We start from the raw sequence: 14,613 nt of genomic DNA on the forward strand, positions 1-14,613 counted from the left end.
CCTGGCATCTGCCTCCTGGGAATGGGGACCAGGGCAGGTCCCTCTGTGGACATTGGTTTCCTCTCTGTAAATGGGTGGCTGTAAGGACCACTTTGCTCTTCTGTGCACACCAGATGCTCAGGGTGTACTGATCCATGGCTCTGAGCATGGCAGATGCAGCCCTAGAGTCAGGGACAGGACCTGGACCAGCCCTGCAGCGTCAGCTTGGCAGCGTTTCCTTGGGCGGCCATTTTCATCCTCACAGCCTCTGCATCCTCACTCATGGGCCAGACAGACAAACAGAACAGTTGGACTCAATGAAGTCTAAAAACACCTGATAGCTATGGCGTTCTAGCGCCACAATTGTTGAGCACAAGCTCTGGTTTGTCAGAATGCACTGGAGTTTGGGGCCTTTGAACCACAGAGCTTGCAGAAGTTGCTGGGGGACTGTGTGCCTGGGGCAGAGGCCCAGTACTCTGTGTTGGCCATGGGTGGAGGCACAGAATCACCAGGCCCAGCAGGCACATTCGGCTGGCAAGATCCAGGCACAGGTGACACAGGGCTCAGTGTCTTGCAGCAGGGGGCAGGTGGACAGTGGAACCAGCTGGAACCCTCAAAGCTCAGAGCTGAGAATTAAAAAAACACCCAAACCCAGTGTCGTTGAGTCGATCCCAACTCACGACAACCCTATAGGACATAATAGAACTGCCCCATAGAGTTTCCAAGGAGCGGCTGGTGGATTCGAACTGCTTACCTTTTGGTTTGCAGCTCTTAACCATTGCACCACCAGAGCTGGGAATTAAAAAAAACAAAACAAAACAAAAACCGAACCCGTTGCCATCGAGTCAATTCTGATTCATAGCGACCCTTGACTGGGCCTGGGACTGGGCCGGAGAAGGGGCAGGGTTGGGGAGAGCAGGGCAGGGAGCCCCCAGCAAGCAGGGCTGTGTGGATCAGGATGCCCTGGAGTGGAGGCAGTGGTGTAAGAGCAGAACTGCCCCATAGAGTTTCCAAGGAGCACTGGCTGGATTCGAACTGCTCACCTTTTGGTTAGCAGCCATAGCTCTTAACCACTATACCACCAGGGTTTCCAGAGCTGAGAATAAGGTCCGTTAACTCAAAGAAAGGCATCTTGGCACCTAAGATTCAGCCCAGGAGGAAGACAGATTCTGACACGGGGGGCCTGAGGTAACAGTGGTGAACAAGGAGCCAGGGGTGACTGAAGTCAGCCCTGGTTCATGCCCTGGCCATATGGCTGCAGGTGCCTCTGGGCCAGCCAGCCACCTTCATGGCAGCAGCCCTGTCCTGGGCTCTGCAGGGCCTGAGCCTACTGCCACTGGGAGCACTTGCTCTTACAGCTGCCCAAGCCTGTAGCTGAATGTACATCTCCAAGGAAGCCTAAGTTGCCAAGTGACCAGGTGGCCTGGAACAGACGAGCAGTGCCTGGTGTCCTCTGGAGTGGGCCCAGCCAGGGCAAGGACCTGCCACCCTCCCTGCAGAGGCGTGGGGATGTGGCTGGCACTCTGTACCAGGGAATGGCAGCATCTGCCTGGGGCTGCCCAGCAGTGTGAGGTACACACCTAACCACCCTGACGGGCTGTTCATATTTCTCTGCTTCTTGCTCAACACTGACAGGATGAGATTGTTCTGGACTTTGCCCTTTGACCCCACTCATCCTCCTGGCCTCATCTGCCTCTGCCCACATGAGTACTGTGATCCCCCAGTCTTCGCTCTCTCCGGTTTCTGCCAGCTCGGCTGCCTGGCTCCCAGGGGCTGCAGACATTGTGTGCCCTCACAGGACTCTTACCAACTGGCTGTGACATGAATGGAAGGGGAGGCAGCTGCCCCAAGATGGGACAATTAGGCCAAGACTGCAAGGGGACGAGAAGCCTTGGGGCTGAGGATTGAGGCCTTTCTCCTAAGAGCAGTGGGCATTTTGCATTTCAAAAATGGCTGCAGTGTGGAGCAAATACGGAGGGGATCCAGCACTGGGCTGGAGGCTGTGAGAGCATGCTGGTGGGAAATGGGTGAAGTTGCCCACCTCCCTCACTACTGGCTGCCAGGAGACGCCAGTGGACAGGAGCTGGGGTCACAGGGATTGGGACTTCCAGAGCTGGCCCTTGGCTGGACTGGGCCAGAGGAGGTGCAGGGAGGTGGAAAGCAGGGCAGAGAGCCCCGGACAGGCAGGAGCTCCAGACAGGCAGGGTTCTGTGGATCAGGATGCCCTGAAGTGGAGGCAGTAGTAGAAGAGGCCTGTGTGTGGCATCCCTCCCCCAGCCCAACTGCCACTTCCTGGGCAGGCTGACCTCAGCTCTGGCTCACAGCAGGAGTTCAGGAGAGGCCAGACCAGGCTGTGGGCTGGGGTGCAGAGGCAGCACTTAGGGCCAGTTTCCTGTTGTCCTCATGTGACCCATCTGTCCCAAAGGTGGAGTGGGGAGAGGGACCCAACATGGAAAAGACCCTGTGGCAACCAAGGGATGCCTGAGGCCTCTGGTTTTCTCTGACTGAAGTGAGCCGGGATGAGGTCTGTGGGTGACCAGAGCAACTTTGTGTTGGGGCAGCCAGGGCTCAGGCTGCATCTTCCATCCTGTTCCCCTGGCCAGCCTGCCTGCCTCTGCCTTGCCTCAGTCTCGCCTCCCTGTGGGGCAGCAGCCAGGGGAGCTGGGCAGTCCTCATGGGGCATGTCTCTTCCCCACCCCCGAGGGAGAAATTGGAAGGAAGAGGCACACTGGAGCTGTGGGTGCCAGGGTAGCAGCAGTGTGCTCTGGGGTGAGGCCCTTCCTTGGAGCCCATTCCTTGTCTGTGAAATGGGTGCAGTATCCCAGGCATCCGCAGAGCTAGAGGTCTCCCAGGGGTAGCAGGAGGGGTGATGCTGCTGTTTTTGGAAGGCAGAGGCTGAGGGGGTTCCTGGATCTCTGCCAAGCACCTACTACTACTACAGCCCAACTGTAAAGTGAGGGGGGTTGGACTCGGTGATCCCTGGGGCCCTTTTTGCTGGAACTGCCATCACTCCTCTGAATTGTTCTGCCCCGCCCCCCATGTGTTATTGCCAAAGGTGCACTCAGTCTGTCTCTGCCTAACTGCAACAGTATGGGCTGCTTGGTGTGGCGTGTCCTCCCCCCTCCCCCCAATACCTAATCTTTGTCCGGGGTGCCACGTGGCACAACTCATGGGGGCGCTATTCCATAGCGCGGAGCAGGCAAGGTTGGGACAGCCCATGGCGTAAGCTATAGTTCACTGCCACCCCGACTCAGCACTCCTGGCTCCCACCACCCCGCCCGTGGCCCCATACCCACAGCTTGCGCCCGGGGTCGGCCCGTCTGGGCCGTTGGGTCCACATGTTCCCCCAGTGAGGGCTTCGGCTTGGCGGCTCCGCAGCCCCCCACCGTAGTGCCGGCGGCCAGGCCTGGAGCCGCGGGGATTGGCCGGCGTAGTTGTGCTGGGCCCGCGGCCAGGCCAAGTAAGCCCGCGCCCCGTCCGGCTCTGCCTGCCCCGCCCGGCCCGGCGCGAGCTGCCTCGGCGGCCATGGCCCGGCGCCCGCCTCTGCTCCGCTGCACAGATGCCACGGCGGAGCCGGCGGGTAGGAACTTGCCCGGGGCACGGGGCGGGGGCCGGGGCCGCAGTTGCTTCTCCGCTCGGCCTGGCCCGCTCGCCGGGCGTCCTGCCGCCTCTGCTCGGCCCTCCCCGGTTGGCTGGGCGGCCGCTCCCGCCCCGGCCCGCCGGGCGCAGCAGGAAGCCCTCGGGGCTGTGGCTTCCCGGGCGCCCCTGCGGAGGAAGTTGGCCGCCGGCGGCCGCGGGGCCCATGCCGGGCCGGCGCCCTGCGCAGCGTCAGGTGGGCGGCCGGGGCTGCGTGTGGGGGCGCGTGCGGGGCGCCGAGGGGAAGAGGGGCGAGCCCCGAGCGAGCCCACCCTGAGGAAGCCAGGGCTGGCCGGCGTGCGGAGGTGAGCGCTGTGCTGCGCCGCCGAACTCGAAAGCCGGCCACTGGCCAGGCCCGGGCAACTTTGGGGCGCGAGGGCGGGCGGTGGCGCCGAGGAGCTGCTCAAGCCGCCCGGGGATGGTGAGCTGCTGGCGGGGAGCGGCGGCCCCGGCGCGGAGTGTCCCCAGCTATAAATAGCCTCTGTGCGGGGGCGGGAAGCTAGTCTCGCGGCAGAGTGGGAGGGCTGGGGCACACCAGCGGGAGCAGGGCGCCCACAGTCACTTGTTTGTCGTTTCTGGGTCTCCTGGGACGGGGGAGGGGCAGCCCGCAGTTCTGGAGACCCACTGCACGGGCTCCGTTGGCAGGAGAGGCTGGAAGTGGCACACAACGCAGACAAATTGCAGGCTTCCCCAGCCCTGTGGGCACTGACTGGGTTTTGTTACCTGTGGATGGTGTGGAAGAATTCCTGGCCCCGGGCAGCCCAGCCAGGGCGACAGGGACCGGCTGGGTGGGGGTGGGGAGGACCCGGGATGCCCCAGCGGTCTCTGCGCAATCCTGCGGCGGGGAGACGCCCCACTGGGTTTGTGTGGAACCTGCAAAGACTTCCTGCCCCCGGGGTGTTCACGCTGGCCTGTTCCTGGGGCCCTCAGCCTCCTCGGAGTACTGTGGGAGGGACGGGCTCTTAGTGCCTCAGAAGATGGAGAGCTTCCCATTGGGAAACTCAGCCCTGGTCCTCGCTGCCTCAGGCTGCTGGGTAGGTGGCTCTTCCGTGGTTCTTCCACGTGGGTCTGGCTCTGTCTGAGTGCTCATTTTCTCAGGGGCGGGAAGATGGGTGAGTGGAACTCTACTGGCATCTCAGCTCCCTGCTGGCCAAGTGCCCTGCAGCAGTGTCCACTGAGGGAGAGGTGTGTGTGAGGTCACTTGCTGGAGAGGTGGGAGGCTTTCCGTGTGTGGGCTTGCTCACCCTGTGAGCACAGGCACCCAATGCAGCCCTGCAGTCCTTCACCTGCTCCCCACTAAGCGGTCTTGTGGTTTAGGTGGTTTTTTGGATTTGCAGGTTACAGGTATTGTCCCAAGATTATGGAGGATGCTGGTATTTTTCTCACAGCTGTTACTGACCTGGCTACATGCAGTTCAGATTCTGTCCCTACTCCTGGCTCAGTTTGGGGTCAGGCTACAGCACCAAGGTGTCCCAGAACTGCCAGAAAGCTTTTGTGCTGCTCCTGATGGGGCACCCCTCCTAGTAGAGGCTCACCACTCTCCCAGCTCCAGCTTCCACACGGTGCTGGTCCTCAGCTCATGGCAGCCAGCTCCTCCCACCTGAGCAGTGTTTCCCAGGAGTGGGATGCCAGCAGCTCCCGCCCTACCTGCCTGGTGCGCTGAGTCACTGTGGTGCCCATGCCGGGAGGTGCCAAAATCCTCTACCTGGGGAGCAGGCTTTCCCCCGGGTGCGCCAGCACCATGTGTGTGTGTGAGGGCTGTCAGAGTGAACTGCTTTATTCACTATCTCACTGCAGGTAGCTTGATGGAGGCTCACCCCCTGCCCACGGTGGGCCCCCAGACTCCATCTCTACCACACTGGCCCCCCTCTGAGGGTACATCCTTAGGAGCGGGAGGATAGCTGTGTGGAGGGGGTCATCCCAGCATTCTCCATGGGAACCCTGGGACTCAGGCCCAGTGCCGCTGGTCAGGGATGGGTGAACCCAGGTTGCCTCCGTGGGGTGAGGCACACTGTGGCCACTTTAATGATGGGAAGTTTGTAACTGCATGGGAAATAGGTCTGTTCTGTTTACTGACTTAAAAATCAAGGAAAGATTACATGTCCCCACTGCTCTGGACACCCAGGGTGGCTGGGGAGACCCTGAGGGAGACGGACTCACCCCTGGGCCTTCCTGCCCATGTCTGCACCCACTTGACAGGCTCCTCCTCTGATTCTTGCTCCAGCTTGGCTCCTCTGTGGCTTTCCCTGAACACCTCCGACACACACTCACACGCATATACACGTTCACATACACACACGCACATCCACAGTCACACATGTGTATTCAGAGTATACATACTCACAAACTCACATGTTGGTAGTTACATTCATACACTCTCACACATTCATGCTCACATACACACGTTTGTTTGCTTTCATACACACCAGCACTCACAGTCTTACACACGTACTATACACGCACTCACTGATACCCAGTCACTCACACAAAGTTCTTACTCTCTCAGCCATAAACCCTTGTATGAGCTTCTCTATCCCCTCACACCGACCCCTGAACCATAACCACGTGTGTCTGCTGTCTGTCCTCCCAACCAGGACCCCCTTGGGGGTGTACCTCGCCCATCCATGTGAGGCATGGCCCTGGCATGCATGAGACAGTCTGAACAGTTGCCGGGCTGACCTGCCCTGGGAGACCCACAGCCAACCGCAGAGGAATTTGCTGTGGCGTGAACTCCCCAGAACCTGCCAGAGCTTGGCCTAGATGTTGCATCAGGAGCCCAGAGAGGACAGGATGTTTCCATTGCCCTCATGGGTCTCTCTCAGAAGCCTCAAAGTGGCCCTAGGCTGAGGGGACCTGGAGGGCAGGCTTTTAGTTTTGGCCAGGGACGTTCCTCTTCCAGAAGGTCTGTGGCAGACCCAGTGGGCCAGTGTCCCTGTCACTGGCCTCCCCTACCCTGAGGAGCTTGGGAACGAGGAGACCAAGCTCCTCAGGAGGCCATGTTCTATTCAAGGGTCTGGAAGCCAGGCAAACAAGAGAAATGCAGACCCCTCGCCTGCCTTTCCCCCCTTAAGAGCTGGGCTAGTCCTTGAAACCCTCCCGTGGTGGTCCTGACTAGTCTGGCCTGAGCCTCTCGGGACCTGAGGGGGCATGCATGCCTGTGACTGGGCAGCACAGGTGAGCTGGAGAGGAGACTAGCTACCATGTAGAGCAGATGGCCACTGCCCAGCCCTGGGCTGCCCCTTTATCAGGCTGAGGCCACGGGCTCCCAGAGTGCCATCACTGCCCTGAGCCTTCTGCACAGCGCCTAGGCCCAGCCCCCTTCCCCAGGGCTGGCCCCAGGAGTAGAGAGTGATTAGGAGCAGCATTTGAGTCCTGGGGTATGGCAGCAGGTGACTGCTGGGAAACCCAGCAGAGTTCCTGGAGGACCAGTGCTGGAGGACAGTTCCTACGGCAGGGGCCCCGGAGACTTGTGAGTGCTAGAGGTGTACTCTGGCCACCCATCTGTGGTGGGTGTCCAATGCCAGCCTGCCCTGAGACAGCTGAGACTCCCTGCATGGGAGCTCAGCCACGGTTTTCTTGCATCCCAAAGTTTAGTCAGAAAGGCACCAGTCTCAAGACTGAAATGATTTGGTGCCACCATAACTTCTCTGTGCTTCTGTTTCAAAGCCTGTGAAACCGCTCCCACTCTGACTTCTCATTCCTTTGTGTTAAAGGAGGGTGTGGGAAAGGGCTGCATTGTTGGCGGGGGGGGGGGGGGCATGGTCCTGGGTCCCAGCCCAACCTCGGGATACTGGGCAGCCATGGGCAGGCTATTTGGACCCAGAGTCCCTCTCTGGGAAATGAGGGGTAGGTCAGTCCAGTGTGGGCTGGATCTCCAATCCTGGGCCTGGCCCCCCATCCTGAATCTCAGTGCTCGTTGTGACAAGCCTGGGTCTGACAGTAGCCGCTCTGAGAAGAGCCTGTCAGGCCACACCCGTACCACTATATTCCCTGCTCTGGCATTTGGGGCGTTTGTTTTCCTGGGGGCTTTGGGCCCTTAGAAACCCTGGTGGCGTAGTGATTAAGAGTTCGGCTGCTAACCAGAATCGACCAGGTACTCCTTGGAAACCGTATGATATACAGCCCCACTCTGTCGTAGAGGGTCACTATGAGTTGGGATTGAGTCAATGGCAATAGGTTTGGTTTTTGTGTGTGTGTGTGTGCCCTTGGCGAGGAAGAGACTCTAGGAAGAGCCATGATTGTGCATTGTGGCCCACCAGGAGCCAGGTGAAATGGAGCTGCAAAATAGCTTTAGGTGCTTCCAGAGCGTGGCTGCAGCCACCAGCAGAGAGTGACTGGGTTTACTGTGAAAACCTCAGGCTGCTGAGCTCAGAGATGGCCTGGGGCTGGGGAGCACCTGTGGCCCTAGTATTCGAGGAGCCAGGGGTCTTGCTGGAGCGTGGATCAGGCAGAAGTCTGCTGTCCTGAGCTGAGTGAGGGCAGCACAGATGGGCCGGCAGAGCTGAGGAGTCTGGGGAAAGAAGAGCTGGTGCCCGTGTCACTGCAGGAAGAAGCCCTGAGACCACAGGGTGTGGAGATAGCATGCATCACGGCCTGGGGGCACACAGTGCCTCCCTACCTTCTGGGACTTCTGCCACCCACCACCAGCCCTGGCTATGCTGAGACTGCCATGGCTGGAGGCCAAGGCCCCAGAACCTTGAGCTCTGGCCTGCATCCTGACTCAGCCTTGTTATGAAGGGATAGAGCGTTGGTGAGCAGTAGCCCAGGCTGAGGGCACTGTGCCCACCATGGCCCTACCCATCTAGGAGAGACTCTGCACCCCCAGACCCGTGGCTGCCCCAGCCTCCTTGGACCCCAGGCTTGCCTGGCAGCCAGTGATGGCCCTGAGCCACTTCAGTGTGGGGCAGCTGCCGAAGCTCCGTTTTCTCAAGAGAAGGGGAAGACATCTGCATCCTGAGGCCACCAGGAGGGTCTGGTTACTTGTGTTGCATGCTCAGTGAGGCTGGTGCCCCATCAGTTATTTGGGGTGCTGTGGGCCATCTCAGTGACTCATTTGCTGTCGAGGAGCCTGGAGCCACTAAAGGGCTGGGAGTGTCAGGATGCTACTAAGAAGGTGCGTGGGTTGTGGGAGTTGCTGTGGGCACAGCCCCATGACTTCTGAGTGCTCCTAAGCAGCAGCTGGGTACCCGAACACCCACAGCCCCCCAAGCACCAACCCAGCTACTGTCCACAGAGGCTCCAGGGATATGGAGGCATGTGTGCATGCCTAGGGACAAGCAGGGGCAGGAGGACAAGGAGGGACCCATGTCAGGGCACCTCACATGCCACCCTGGCTCCAAGCCACCCCAGATGCCAGCACTGCTCCTCCCTGAGGGTCAGCTCTCACCTGTACCACCGCTGGGTACCTGCCTCCCTGGTTCCGTGCCTGCTCTTGGCTCCAGCCCCATCGGTAACTCTACTGTGGCCCTCCCTGCGGACGCTGTGGTGCTGCCAGCCCCTCTGGGCTTCCTCCATCTGCCCAGCCCATCTTCACTGTCCCCGTTTAGCTCTCTCTCAGTGCAGCCTGCACAACTCTAGTGTTTCTTGAAGCTACCCGCCCGCCCTCTGGGGGCAGTCTCTGCAGGTAGGGCCTGATGTCCCACCTGGCTCCATGGTGGGGAAGGTGGGCTCGTCAGGAAAGCCAGCTTTCCCAGAGGGGTGATACAGAGGGTTTGGGGGAGAGCAGTTGTGCTTGGCTTCTCCCTCTCTGGCTGAGCAGGAGGAGGGGCAAGTCCATCCTGTCTCCTGGCTGCTGTTGTATCAGGGCTTTGGCTTAGCAGAAAATGGAGTTAGCAATTTCCTCACCACTCTGCAGGCCCGTGACTGCCTGGTGGCTCCTCAGTCTCAAGTTTGCTATCCCTGGGAGCTGGCCTCACAGCCACAGGACCTCTGGGCTTATGTCTGTCCTTCTAGTCCTGTGCCAGGTAGCCAAGAAGGCATTCCTGGTGGCTCCTATTAGGGAAGCCCAAGGGAAGTTTGGCTGGGGTCCCACACCTACCCCAAGGCTCAAAGGTAAGTCTCAGCCCTGGCCCAATCCTGGTAGTGGGGAGGGGACAGGCCCATTACGGGGTAAGGTGGTAGGAGGTACATGGTTCCAGTAGATCAAGGTGAGGCCTGCACAGCTGCAGGTGAATGTGGGTGAATGAATGAATGTGGACGAATGAATGAAGGCCCTCGAGCCAGCCAAACATGCCTAGCACATGTGCCCTTAGGGACCAGATTATCAGGAAAAGGCTAAGCAAGATGCCACAGTAAAATGAGAAAACGCACAGGTATGTACATTTCACACACGTTCTGAGAGAGAGCAGGGAGCAAGTGCACACAGCCTTGATTGGTATTCTGTTTCTGAAAATATATGCATACGCGTGTCTGAAAATGATACGGATTAATAGAGATCCCTTGTGAGAAAAGCCATTGCTGAGGAGTTGACTCTTAACTCATGGGTGTCAGAGTAGAACTGGGCTCCATAGGATTTTCAGTGGCTGATTTTTTGGAAGTGGATTGCCAGGCCTTTCTTTCACAATTCTGCTGGGTGGCTTCAAACCACCAACCTTCCACTTAGTACCTGGTAGGAATCCAAATTGCTCTAGAGTGTGGTGCAGGTCACAGGTGTTGGGAGACAGATGATGGTCTGTTCTGGAGGCTCTAGGAGAGGCGTGGGAGTAAAAGCCCTGACCTACACCAAGCCAGAGCCTTGTTTTGCCCTTAGCAGGCCTTGCCATCCTGGGAGAGGGCTTCTGCTGCGTTGGTCTTTAATACTGACGTTGGGAAGCGGTATCTTTGAGAAGTCTTACTTACTGTAGGTTCTTTCCCCTCGTGTTGTATGTGTCTCTGTTGTTTACCACCTGCCTTCTACTCTGTGGCTTCCAGCACTGTCCAGTCCTAGCCTTGCACCCCTGCCTGGCCCCTGCCTTTCCTCCCCCTGCACCCTAATCGGGTGCTGAGAGCAGCAGCACCCTCATTCATTCCCAGCCTCCGTGGAGTCAGCACCTGGCCCAGGGCAAGTATGTGAGCCCAGATGGGCAGCAAGGGCAGATCCCTGAGTCCCAAGCTTGTTCCACTGGGGGTTGAAGAGTCTCTGGGGCTCCGTCAGTCATCTCCTTCTGAGTGCCAGCTTCTCAGAGGACTGGGGGATGGCATGCTTAGGAGGCTCTCAGTGGGCCAGCAATGGCACCCTTGGACCCCATCCCCGCCAAACTCAGGACTAGGTCCAAATGCACTTACCGGCTACAGCCCGTCCCCCAAGTAGGGTGGCAGGAAGCCAGTGCCAGGCAGCGCCCTGAGTGCCCAGTGCCTGTAACCTGCATGGCTGAGCAATGGCCTGGCACCCATATCCTGGCCCTGTCACTCCTGGGCCACACACCCCACAGGGATCTGTCTCTGGCAGAGGACCCCTGTGCCTGCTCTTCAGGTGGCTGTGGAGAGGCTGCCCAGTGAGGTGTTCGGTCAGCAGCTGTGGTGGAAGGGGGCTGCCAGCCCCAGCCAGAGAAGGGAGCCCTCACAAGGCAGGTGGAGCTCATCGCCCTTTGTGGGTGGTACATGCATATATATATATGTATATACGTATGTATGTATTTTTGTATGTACATATGTAACAAGACAGGAAACCAAACCTGTTGCTGTGGGGTAGATTCCGACTCATAGTGACCCTGTAGACCAGGGTAGGACTGCCCCATAAAGTTTCCAGGGAGCGGCTGGTAGGCTCAAACTGCCAGCCTTCTGTTTAGAGCTCTTAACCACGGTGCCACCAGAGTTTTCTATATGTGTATGTGTATATATATGTATGTATATATGGAGCAAAAGGTTAACACACCCACCTGCTAACCAGAAGGCGAACGGTTTGAGTTCTCCCAGAGGCATCTCGAAAGAAAAGCCCTGGTGATCTATTTCCAGACGGTCAGCACAGTTCTGCTCTGATCCAGGTGGGGTGGAATCAGAATCAGCTCAGTAGCTGGTCGTGTGTACATGTATATATGGATATCCTGTGCCCTCGATCCCAGAGCTTGAGAGTAGGCGTGTGCCTTCCTGCAGGGCCCTGCTTATCTCCACCCCCAGCATCTGCCAAATCCACTCTGCCCATCGGCCCCCCTGCAGGGGACCAAGTGCGGTTTCTCTCCATCAGCACTGTCTCAGCCCTCTGGGAGAAGGGAGGTGGGGACACACTGGCCGTGAGCCTGCCACCTGTGCTCTGTGAGCACACAGCACATTACTGTGGTGCCTCTGACTTGCAGTAATTGCTGGTTCGGCACAGAGACCTGCTTACCTTCCCAGTGGCCCTCCAGTGTGGGGCTCCTCTTTACCTGGAGCTCTGAAGAGAGTTGAGGCTGCTGTGAGCAGAATTACCTCCCACCTACCCTGTTCAGGGAAACCCTGGTGGTGTAGTGGTTAAGTGCTACAGATGCTAACCAAAAGGTTGGCAGTTTGAATCCACCAGGCGCTCCTTGAAAACTCTGTGGGGTAGTTGTGCTGTTCCGTAGGGTCGCTATGAGTCAGAATCGACTCAGCGTCTATTGATTTTTGGCCCTGTACAAGTGAATGTAGGTATCTCCAGGGCAATCGCCTGGTGGGGAGCAGGGGGAGCTGGGACCCCCCCTAAACCTAGGCTTCCCTGAGCCTGCATTCAAGCCAGGAGACACTCCTGCCCCTCCTGGGGACCTGGAGCTGAAGCAGGCCCTCTGGTGGGGACACACCCTAGTCACATGCCTGTCACCCTGATAGTGACATCAGCTGTCCTTGAGTGGTCTTAGCTGGAACTGGAGGACGGCAGTAAGCCAAGAGGGCCTCAGAGAGGAAGTGGTGTCCCCGGGGGCCTGAGGGGCTCAGGAGTGCCGCTGGGTGGAGGTGGGGGGCACTCAGGAAGAAGTGGGACAGCCGTAGTTGGCAGGCATGACATTCACGCTCATGTGGGGCTGGAGAAGGCACCCCATGAGGGGAGGCTGGCCCAGTGTGGGTGCATGGCCTGCCTAGGGTGGCTGACTGCATCCAAGGGCTTAAAGGGAATTGTGGAGGGTTTAAGCAGGGATGTAGCCAGATTGTCCTGTCCCAAAGCTGGCCTCGGCGCTGGCTGTCTGAGTAGGTCTGAGGGCTGATAAGGAGGCTGGAACTGGGGCAGCAACATTGAAGTGGGAGAGCGCTAGCGCATAGGCCCTCAGTGCTGGGGTGGGGGTGTGGGGACTGTCCCCAGGGTCCAGCACAGTGTGAAGAAGGGCCACTTCCAGAGATTGTAAGTACCCACAGAGGTGGGTGTCCTGGCGGGTGTGAGGGCCAGGCATTGAGGCCCAGCTACTGTAGACAGCTTGTCTGGCCCCAAGTGCCTAGGAGACTGTGGAGGTGTTAACTTGATGTCTGAGGCCCCACAGCCTTGTCCCTCTCCTCAGCGTTGCCCTGCTGTCTCACCAGGCTGGCCTAATCCCCCGGCAGCCTGGCTGTGGACCCCCGCCCCCAGCCCGGGCCTTCCTCCCTATACCCAGGGCCTGGCTCTGTGACGGTGGAGATGCAGGATGGGGCAACGTGAGGACACCAGGCCTTCCCTGGCCTTTGAGGCACTTCCCCGGGGAGGGTCCTCTCAAACCCATCCCCCAGACACAGTTTGGAGGCACAGATATGACTCTCTGCCTCCTCTCGTGCCTGCTCCCCCCAAGGAGGGCAGGCAGCATCCTTATCCCAGGCCCATCCTACCCTAGTAGAGGCTTCTGTCTGTAGGGGGCAGGGGGGAGTAACACCACCTGCCTTTGGGGGGTAGGGTGGGGTGGGGATTCACTGAGAGCTACTTAGGCCCTCCCTGCTCCTGAGAGGGGTAAGATGGTAACATATGGGTGTGACCCGCCTGTATGGTGTGGGAAGAGCTCTTGTAGCTGCGGGGAGTGGTGCTGGTGGGGGTTGGGGGAAGGCCTTCCCTTGGCAGGCCCATTGGGAGCACGCCCCTATCCACAAAGCTATGGTGCGATGGAGAGATGGGATCTGGAGTCAGGTGGGCCTACAACTGGCCTGGAACTCACACCTGTGCTGTGTGGCCTGGGCAGAGTCACCCCAACTCTATGAGCTCCCTGTCATGAGGACACCATGAGCATGTCTTTGTGGGGCCTTAAAGGGGCCATTCCCTTCCTTAGTCTTTTGTCACTGGGGATGGGGGTGGCTGGGACAGCACCTTCCCCCCGCTGCCATCACACTAGGCAGAGGGCGGGTGCCAGAGCCTGGGATTCTGGCCTCTGCAGGCTGGGAGGCTTCTCAGCACATCGTCCCTTATGCCTTCTGAGCAGCATCCCCTCAGCAGAGCGGCATCTGCCTGGGTGGGAGGTGCAGCATTGATAAGCCTCCTGGTTGTGGGCAGCCTCAGCTCCCTGGTGTTGTCCATTCGGGGTATACTTGACAACCTTGCTTAGCACTGCTGGGGTGGAGGGTGGCTGTAGACTTCCATGCCATCCCACCCTGCCCAGAGGGTCTCTCCATCGCTAGGCAAGCCAGGCTATCACTTTGCCCAGTGTCCTAGCCTGGTTCTGCGGTTGGACCCAGAGCCACAGGGGGTCCAGGCAGAGGTTTGTAAGCCCCTCTCGGGCCCTTGCTTGCTTAGGACAGCAGTATCCTGGCTTCCCTCCTGGAACTGTTGCTCCAGGTGGGTGCAGGGCTGCCTGTACACCCAGCATGGCCACAAGCTGGTAGTCTTGCCCCAGAGCCCTCACTGCAGTGATGCGGCCAGGCCGTGTGTCCGTTAGAACAGGAGCTTCTCCAGAATGTGGGCTCCAGGGACCCATCTGGGAGCCAAGTCCTCCCAGGCCCGAGGGGTCCCACCACAGAGACGGGACTCCTAGAGTGTGGCACCGAAGCCTCAGTCCTTCCAGACACGAGACTTTGCATCACTCTTCAGTCAGTCCTGGACATTGGTGCCATCCCCAAACCTTGGCTGAACCCCGAGTGTGGTCAAACATCATGGCAGGCTCAGTGGGGGTGTGGAGCTAGCCG

The 14,613-nt window shown here is 59.0% G+C and overlaps 1 protein-coding gene across 7 annotated transcripts in view; it reads left to right on the forward strand.

Moving 5' to 3' along the window:
- CABIN1 (calcineurin binding protein 1) overlaps positions 1 to 14,613 on the forward strand; it is a 192,771-nt gene that overhangs the window by 159,609 nt on the left and 18,549 nt on the right. The window lies entirely within an intron of this gene.

Source organism: Loxodonta africana, chromosome 19, assembly GCF_030014295.1.
Source record: "Loxodonta africana isolate mLoxAfr1 chromosome 19, mLoxAfr1.hap2, whole genome shotgun sequence".
In the NCBI taxonomy this organism is placed as follows: Eukaryota; Metazoa; Chordata; class Mammalia; order Proboscidea; family Elephantidae; genus Loxodonta; species Loxodonta africana.